This window comes from Pelmatolapia mariae, linkage group LG10_11, assembly GCF_036321145.2.
Source record: "Pelmatolapia mariae isolate MD_Pm_ZW linkage group LG10_11, Pm_UMD_F_2, whole genome shotgun sequence".
In the NCBI taxonomy this organism is placed as follows: domain Eukaryota; kingdom Metazoa; phylum Chordata; class Actinopteri; order Cichliformes; family Cichlidae; genus Pelmatolapia; species Pelmatolapia mariae.
Window position 1 is genome coordinate 34028088 of NC_086236.1, and position 10045 is coordinate 34038132.

The 10045-nt window shown below is 39.7% G+C and overlaps 1 protein-coding gene across 1 annotated transcript in view; it reads right to left on the reverse strand.

The window, feature by feature from the left end:
* The window catches only part of LOC134637803 (RING finger protein 145-like), a 33221-nt gene extending 23647 nt beyond the window's left edge, over positions 1-9574 (reverse strand). The window contains exon 1 of the mRNA XM_063488327.2: positions 8992-9574. The gene's annotated coding sequence lies outside the window, so the exon portion shown is untranslated. The remainder of the gene's footprint in view (positions 1-8991) is intronic.
* Between the last annotated feature and the right edge of the window lie 471 nt (positions 9575-10045).

Below are 10045 nucleotides of genomic sequence, written 5' to 3' on the forward strand. Positions count from 1 at the left end.
GTTTTGATTTGGTGCAATAGAAATGAAACTGATTGCTGAGATGCTGTAGTACTGTCGCTTTTTAAACAGTAACCCTAACCACTGCTCATTTTGTCCATACTTTCTACAGACACGTATTGGGCCACCTACACATTACAGCTACAGGAGATTTATGATGTCACGTTCTTTATCCGCCCACCCATTTGCAGCTTTAATGGCTTCCATTTGTCAGACAAAGTTTTTTCTACAAGTTTTTTTTAACGTGTCTGTGGATTTTCTTTTTTTTTTTTTGTGCCCATTCATCCAGAAGAGCATTTGTTAGGTCAGACACCGATGTTGGACGTTTGCAATCTCCATTCTGGTTCATCACAATGGTGATCTAGGAGTTAAGATCAGGGCTCAAAGCAAGCCACTCTGCTTCTATGCCAGACACATTCAATCATGTCTTTATGGACCAAGTTTGTGCATTAGGTCACAGTCGTGCTGGAAGGGAAAAAGACCCTCCCTAAACTGTTCTCACAATGTTTTAAGCACAGACTGGTCCAAAATGTCTTGGTAACCTGAAACGTTAAGATTACCTTTCATTGGAACCACAAGACCCAGGCCAAAGTCAGAGGAGAAATAAATTAATACTATTAAAAACCTTTAGCTTTCAACTCCTAAAACCGATGCAGGTTTAATACTAACCTAAAATTCTGGAACATAGACCAAATGACATCAAAAATATCATTTCAGCGACACACGTGACAAACTGTGCCAATCAATGGGCATAGTTGTAGTTCTTCAAGGTTTGTGAGGGCATTCGGATTCATTTCCAGTTGTCAGCTGTAGAAAGGCCTCATAAAGCTCTAATTAGCTTCATTGTGTGGCTAGACAACGACAACAACAGCAAAGTAATCGTTATATAGCGTTTATTCTGAAGAACATATGGCTATGGATACTGCTGACTAATAGTAGTAATAGTAATTGACAGCTTCCAGTCAGTGGGTCCTTTGTTCTCTGATGCTTACATCTTCAAGCGCCATAACCAAGGTTCTATATTAAAATGGTGGCTTTTCATTGGCGTTAACTTTAGACATCACATTTATAAGGCTCTTTAAAATGTCATTTATTAAACTTTTCTCTTACCTGAAATCAATAAGTTATCTTAATTCAATGCAGATTATCACAAATTTCATACAGTATATTAATATGTAGTTAACATGTAGCTATCGAAATTGTGTTTTAATGACTTCGTAGGTACGCATAACAACAAAAATGATCATATTTGGCAAATGTTTTTTTATGAAAGATAACAAAATTGAAATACAAAACATTTATATGTCACAAAGCTGTGTGCCGCTGTAATGGACATGGAACTGAAGTTGAAAAGCTCAACATAAGAAAACGCTGGGAAACAAACAAACAAACAAAAAACTTCACTTTATACTTTCCATATTTATTGATTGATCTGGAGCGAGTCCTTTGTCTCCCAGGAAACTCTTCACCACTGAAAACAGAATGGGAAAAAATGAAGTTCCCCTCAAAGACACAACATAATAAAACATGTCTTTTAATTTCTCCCACAGTCAAAGCACATGCCTGCTTGCTTGATGACTCATTTGGAAAATGGATGTGAGGTAGAGAAAATGCCCAGAGTGTATAGAATAAATGTGATTACATTTGATCTGTACTCTAATACTCTCTATCTCTATGTATATGTGTGTTACATCTTTATTTCCCAAACATATCCCATATTTGTCAAATATCACAAGTTTGTTTTCCAATATGGGATTAAAAACAAAACAAAAACAACAACAACAACAAAAAAAAACATGTCCCTTCTCTGTAATCCTCGACTGTTTTATGGTAAGCACCTGGCACATATTGGTCAGCAGACTTAATGTTGATGATGTCATTTCCTGGTTCAGTGGGGCAGCAGGTGACCTTGCAGGTGCCATCCTCCTGGTCCTCAGTGATTGTGTCCACTTAAGTGGGTCCTTCAATGGAAAGGCTCAAGCCACCGTAGCCTAATATAAGAAAGATGAGACTGACAAATGTTTTATTTGAATGATTAAAAAATAAAAAAAATAAAAAAATCACAGTAGCTATACTTTCACTGAGCATATACCTGCATGATGAGTGTCAATGTAGAACTCTGTAGGTTCAAAAGTCCTGGCCTCGGTCAGCCCCGGTCCACTCACACGCACACGGTTTGCATCACCAATCTCTGACTGCTTGCTCATAACAGCGATTGGGCTGCTGGGAACATGACGACCATTCTTCTTGATGTTAAAAACTCTGCAGACTTTTCAGCCTGCAGAGTTCATCATTCACACTCGTGATGCAGGTATATGCTCAGTGAAAGCATAGATACTGTGATATTTTTCTTTTTAAACATTCAAATAGAATATTTGTCAGTCTCATCTTGTTATATTAGGCTTCAGTGGCTTGAGCCATTCCATTGAAGGACCCAGTTACGTGGGCATTAACACTGAGGACCAGGAGGATGGCTGGTGACACGATGTGTTGCTTTTTGAGGCCTTTTAGCCTGTTTCACTTTGTCAGACAGGTTCTATTTAACTGATTTCCTGATTCACAAGTCTGCAATTAATCAGGCCTGAGTGTGTTTAGTAACACTGAACTGAAGTTTCCAACATTGGTTAATCACAGTTAACTCGTGATTTAACAAGAGGGGCAATTTGTTTTTACACAGGACCAGGGAGGTTTGGATAATCTTTCTCCCTAATCTATGAAATCATCATTTCAAAACTGCATTTTGCATTAACTTATGTTATCTGTGTCTAATATTAACATTTGTCTGATGATCTGAAACATGTAAGTGTGATAAATATGCAAAACACTAGGAAATCAGGAAGGGGGCAAAGACCTTTTCACATCACTGTAGATGTGATTACAGAATACCTTTTACATCCTGGATTACAATACCATATCCATCAACGGCAGATACTGGTCTCCATGACACACAGATACTGGAGTGGTCTGACCTGACCACACTCGCACTGCTTACCTGCAAAGTGGCTAGAGAGACAGAAAAAAGCCAGAAAACAAAGAAAAAACACAAAGCCAAAGAATGTCATTTGCACACTAGCATGGACAATAAACGTAGACACAGTGCACCCAGTAATTTTTGAACTTATAACCAAGTTTCAAGAGCAGTACTGGTATTGTACCGGCACTGGCTGCTGTCTCATTGTTCAGAGAGCCCATCATTATGCAGAGAAAGGAATCTGTGTCTCTGGACCAAAATGACTGTACGTGTAGTGCTGTAGAAACAAGACTGCCCAAAAACCCTGATGTTTCTATATGAGGAGACCTTCAAGTATGCATATCCTCCTGTAAGGGTAAAGTTAAGGGACGTTTGCACTTTTTGCATGTAAGCCGGTCGGTCTTAACTGGAAGTTGCACTTGAGCTGTCTTGGCATCTTTCCCTTGTTTGACTCACCAGTTTTGCCCTGAGCTGAGCTCAATTACACAATGAAGTTCATTTACGTACAGTGTCAGGAGTTTTCCTGTAATGCAACTCAGGTCAGAATAATTGACACTCAGACAGGTTTGCAAATTAACGTGCACACGGGTGAGAGCTCAACGGAGACTCACACCCCTGCAGCAGTTGTCAGCGTTTATTTATACTCAAGCATATTCATGTAACTCAGAAACATACAGGAAGAGCGAAAATAAAACTGTGCTCTGTGCAGACTTCCTGTTTGAGTTTGCACAGACAGACTCATACTTCTCTATTTAAGCTGAATAGTGAAAAGAGCAAACACATTTAGAAAACTTAAATGAAATATACTTTTAAGCATAAACATAATAAAATCTCAAAATCCTAAAAAATCTCTTATCATTCCCTCCTGTTGTACATATGTATATGTATATGTACAGTTCATAGCTTATTGTATCAGTCTATGGCCACTTGTAAACATTTCAATACCATTCAAACATGGTATGACACATGAAGTGAAAAGACACAATAACAGTATTATAACACCAACAAAAACAAGTCCTTTAATCAGCAGGGACTTCCAAGAGCCAAGACCCTGTGTTGCATTACTGCAATGCACAGAGCGTCAATCTCCTGATCCTGTTCGTCGTTGAATTTACATGAAGCATTCAGAACCTTTTGTCTTTCAGTCCAAAGTTTAAATTCCTCTGGGACATCGGAACCCCATATGGAATCATGCTGCTTGAGGTCTGGGGTGCTTCGTCTTTTCCTTGTTGTTGACGTTGATGTTGACATGGCGTCCATGGTTATCTTGAAAGTGTGGTCAGATATGAAAATGGGAGCGCACTGACCTGTCCAATTCCTAGGAAGGATAAAATAGGCTCGTTGGCCACAAAGCCAGGCCATACCTTGCACCCAAAAGGTGCCATTCGAGATGTTGCTGCTCTTCACTGGTCTTCCAGGAGCGTGTGTCTGCACTGCTTTGCAGTTGGTGGTGTTTCCCATTGGCGTCGATCCGTTCTCTTGGCGGTAGCACAGGGCGTGTGTCAAATTTCCATTGTTTTCAAGAAAGACTGGGAATGATTCAGCCTTACTCCTGCGCTTCACTCTCAGGTCAATCCAGAACCATTTGTCACATGTCCCATTTCGTAATCCTATCTCCAGAGGATTGCTGTGGTTGATCACAATTCCCCGGTATTGATATCCAAGGCTGGCGTAACTTGCGGCACACTTTGCCTGAGTCATGTTCATTGCTTTGCCATACAACATTGCATGCCGTGTGGTTGGCGGCATATGTGAGCAGATATAGCAGTCTTTAGTAGGTGTGCTGTCATAGGCATAGCGGTACCATGCATTGTTCATCCATGGGTGAATGTGGTCTTGTGTCATGTCACGAAGATGTGAGTCGTCATGTGTCCATCTTGTCTGCAGGTGGTGTTGTTCATCTTCTTTCTTTCGGGTGAGTGTTAATAAACTCACCAAGAGTGCAACACTAGCCACTAGGAGGACGAGTGTCTTCATGATGACCAGACACACCTGTAACCTCTGATGAGTAGACCAAAGGCAAGAAGGTCAAGGGCGGGAATTTTCCCAATCAGCCCTCCCTCCACCTTCGGATCACCAGAGTGCAGGGGCGTCGGCGTCTATTAGTTTATGTTGTCACTCACTTTTTTGCAGTGGCTTTGATGAATCCAGGACGGTCTTTCTGCTATTTTGCAGGCAGTTGGTGTGGTGAGTAGCACTTGATAAGGACCTTCCCACCTTGGTGAACTCCAATTTTTCCTTTGGAGTACTTTGATCAGGATCCAATCACCTGGCTTCAACCTGCAAAACACTGGAGAGATGTCACTTGGCAGTTGGTTGTTTAGAACAATCTCTCTATTTTCAAGCAATTTAGTCATCCATTCAGCTAGTGTGGTTTCTCTTATTGACTTATCTATGGGCTCACTTGTGATTGGTAGTGGAAATGGTCTACCGTGAATGATTTCAAAAGGTGTGAGTTTCTGAGAACTTTGTGTCAGTCTCATCCACATTTTCACCAGGCCTATACACTCAGGCCATGGTCTCCCTGTTTCTTCCATGCATTTTCTCAGTCTCTGTTTTATTGTGCCGTTAGTTCTTTCCACTAGTCCGGCACTTTGTGGGTGGTAGGCACAGTGGTGTTTGATGCTGAATCCTAGTGCTTCAGAGACCTTGCTGATTACTTCATTAACAAAATGTGTCCCATTGTCTGATCTTATCAGAGTAGGGATGCCATATGTTGGAATGAAATGGTTGCACAAACATTTTGCTACTGAGATGGCGTCTGCTTTTTTTACTGGATAGATTTCTGGCCATTTTGAGAATACGTCTATAATCACTAGAGCGTATTTTGAGCCTTGGCATTCATTTAGTTCAATAAAATCCATGTGGATTGTATGAAAAGGATGAGGTGGTGTGGGAAAGTTACCTCTTCTTGGTCTGAGGTTTCCCTGTGCATTATGTTTTTGGCAAATCATGCATGTTCTGACAAATTCTTTTGCTGAATTTTCAAAATTTTGAGCGTAGAAATGTTTAGAAATCATATCTACCATGCTTCCCGTTGACACATGAGTGGAACCGTGTGTCACTAATGCTGCTGTTTTGTGCAGGGATTTTGGTAGTATTGGTTTGCCATTACAAGTCATCAAATCATTTTCTAGCTTTCCGCCACATTTTAACCATTTCTTCTGTTCTGCAGTAGGTGCGGCTTTCTGTTCGTTTTTAAGCACATCAAGTGGTATTTGCATTGAGGATTCAGATATTAATGTGTCTATAGTTTGTTGTGCTGCTGCTTTTGCTGCTTGATCTGCGAAGTTATTGCCTTTAGTGACCTCTGAGTTGTCTTTCTGGTGTGCAGCACATTTACATAAGGCTAACTGTTTTGGCAATGTTATCACTTCCAACAGTGTCTTTAAAAGATTTCCATGTTGCACTGGATTGCCAGTAGAAGTAATCATACCTCTATTCTGCCAAATTTTTGCAAAATGATGTACCGCTGCAAAAACATACTGGCTGTCAGTGTGTATGTTTATAGCTTGTGCTTCATGCAGTTGACACGCACGTATAACAGCTGTAAGTTCTGCACTTTGCGCAGAGTGTGAGAAAGTTAGTGCCTTTGCTTCTAAAACTGTGTCTGCTGTGGTTACTGCATAACCTACACAGTTTCGCCCAAGGCCACTTTTGGACGCTGAACCGTCTACAAAGATATCAACGACACCAGCCTGTGGGGTGCTGTGAAGGTCAGCACGTGATACAGCATACAGCAATTCTGATGTGTGACAGTGTAAGCTCATAGCTCACAGCTCTAAAACTAGGCATCAGCAAATCATATGCCCAAATCATTATGTGTCACTGTGATCCACAAGTATGATCACAAATTTGTTTTCCAAACTTACTAAGCAAACAAACAAAAACAAAACAAAATGCCTATGGCATCAAGGCTTTGCGTTCATATTAATTGAGTGTAAGCTGCTTTCTTCATTGCAAGTGTTTATTGCCATAAGGTTTAATTCATGCATCATATCACTGAGTTCTAAATTCAAACTATCTCTTCTGACCCTTTCCAGAAATAATTTCACATATAACAATTTGAGTATGTGTTGTCTATTCATTCTATTCATAGAGTCTATTCATAGAGTTCTGTTTCTCTCTGTGGGCTGTCTTGACACACCACAGGCACACATATTTTCTGTTTCTGCAGACTAATCGAACTCTTTTGTTTCTCTTTGTATTCATACTCTATAAACCCTCTTTAATTCTACTAAATCTTGATCTAAAACCAACACCTTTATGTCACGCTCACACTCCTGAATAGAGCCCTTTCAGACATCAGGAATCATCACACACACTGCCTTTTCTCTCAAACTTCCACTCGTTCACTCACTCTACTATGAACCTTTGTAGTGTTATTATTACTTATTTTTTATTATTTTTGTACAAATCACACCCAATCACTCAAAACCTACTACTCACAGCATTCACACAGTTAAAATCACTCAAAATATGCTTTCATACGAATATTTCAGACATGCTTTTCAAGATATATAGAGGTCACTCACTGTACATCCACAGTAATGAATTCAAACTCTATTTATACAATTGTAGTGAGCAAAACCAGCATCTCCATGCGTGTCACCGCTCCTCATTAGCTTGGTAGTGTCCACATATTTAATTCAGCTTCTCATTAGTTGTTAGTATAGGTTTGCTCTTCATCCTAACGAAGTCTCATCTAAGATGACAGGTTTACAAGCAGGTCAAGTGTCTCTATGCACCTGATTAGTGTAGTTAATTCCTTATTTTCTTCATCTCATATATCATTGTACTGAGTTTGAGCAAACCTTAAGCTTGATTTAGACTACTTTTAACAATTATCCACCTCACATCATAACTGACTGAGGTGCCTCTTCTTATTAATAGTATCTCATTGTTAATATTATTATTGTTTTGTTTTTCCTTTTTTATAACAGCAATAGTATATTACAATATTTCACTATGTATCCATCCAGGGCTGGGGGTGATCTGCAGTTTCACCCCCTCCCAAGCTGGAGACACACTTTCCTTGGCTGAACAATGACACAGCCTCAATATACCTTATGCATCTCTCTTTTTATTTAATATATTTTCGTGTGAATTATCTGGTTTCATGCATTCTATTCATTCTAGGCACGGTCGTCATGCCAACTATGTTTCATTGTTAATACCAGTTTACAGGTTGCTATCCTTCCTATTATTAGTTTGAATACATTAGATAAGCTCTAATTTAATTTAACCTTTTGTTTATTCCACTTTCCATGCTTTAAAACATTACAACTCTTGTGTACGTTTTGTTTTCTTTTTAGGATTTTTTTTTTTTTTTTTTATTAGTATTTATTTCTGCTTGGAGGGTTTCTTTTAATTTAGTCAATGCGGAGGGGCTACATTTTCCCTCCTATGTGGGACATTTAGTCTTTTTTTTTTTTTTTGATTTCTCCATTTACATGCACTAATTTGTCCGGCGCCTGGACATTTTTTCTCTAACCACTGCTCGTCAGCAGTGAGTTTTGAAGCTTCGTTACCCATTTTAATCCTTTACAACTACACAACTGCGGCACCTTCTCTGGCACGAGAATTGAGAGAGGTAGTTGACACGGCCTTCTACTTTCAAGCTATTCTTGAAAGCGGTGTCACCTTTATATGATGAAACATGACCTCTTCTCTCTTCACCAGTACTTGGGTGACCAACAGTAAACAAATTAGTGGAATAGTTCAGCCTCCTTATTGTGCTGTAAAATCAACTTATTCCACCAACAAAAATAAAACAACAACAATAAATACCTTTATGCGCGCGCTAATTTTACCCACTACAGGGGAGCTACCAGTCCTATTTCAGACGAGCTCTGCTTTATTTTAAAATGCTACCAACCCCTCTCGGGCGAGCCAAGTTTTACCCACTTCAGGGGAGCTACCAGTCCTATTTCAGACGAGCTCTGTTTTATTTTAAATGCTACCAGCCCCTCTGGGCGAGCCTATACGTTTTACGCGAGGTGTGTCAGAGTGTTAATATTCACCTGGTTGCTGATTCACTGTCGGTCTCTCAGGTCCGCCTCATCGACCCCCACCGTCGTGGACCACTTATAAGAATGCTGGCCAGAACCCGAATTGTACGCCTCTGGTCTTTTATCCTGTACCTAGACAGGAGCTGTCGACAGACTTCAGCGTGGGCTTCTCACGACGTCAGGACTCGATGAGGTTTTCCTGTGGGATTACACAAAAAGGGTTGTCCCATCCGGCTCGGAGGACCAAGAAATGTCAGGAGTTTTCCTGTAATGCAACTCAGGTCAGAATAATTGACACTCAGACAGGTTTGCAAATTAACGTGCACACGGGTGAGAGCTCAACGGAGACTCACACCCCTGCAGCAGTTGTCAGCGTTTATTTATACTCAAGCATATTCATGTAACTCAGAAACATACAGGAAGAGCGAAAATAAAACTGTGCTCTGTGCAGACTTCCTGTTTGAGTTTGCACAGACAGACTCATACTTCTCTATTTAAGCTGAATAGTGAAAAGAGCAAACACATTTAGAAAACTTAAATGAAATATACTTTTAAGCATAAACATAATAAAATCTCAAAATCCTAAAAAATCTCTTATCATACAGGTTATTGTATTAGTAATGCTATATTATACATAGAGACAGAATATGACACGAAGGGCTACTGACCACAGAAAAGTAAAAGGTAACTGGGCCTAAAGACTAACGGGAGAGAAACAAGCTTTCTGTGATTCTATGATTTTTATTTCTGTGTTTTTGTGGTAATCTTGGATATCTTAGGTTGTCTCATTACTGTCATATATATCCTATCATTAAAACATTGGCTTCTAACAACTAACAGTGTCTCGAAAATAATTTAATAAATAAACAAATAATATACTAAAAAAATAAAAAAGGATGATTGACTCAAATGCATGACTTTTTCACTTGTCTATTTTTTAGGCTGAACACTAGTGCTAATGTGATTAGGTAAATGGTTTCAGGCTCTCCCCTCCTGTGTTTGAGAAATGCTCAGGATCAGAAAATGTGTGACTCACAGGTGCTATAGCGTACGGCCACAGCTTCAC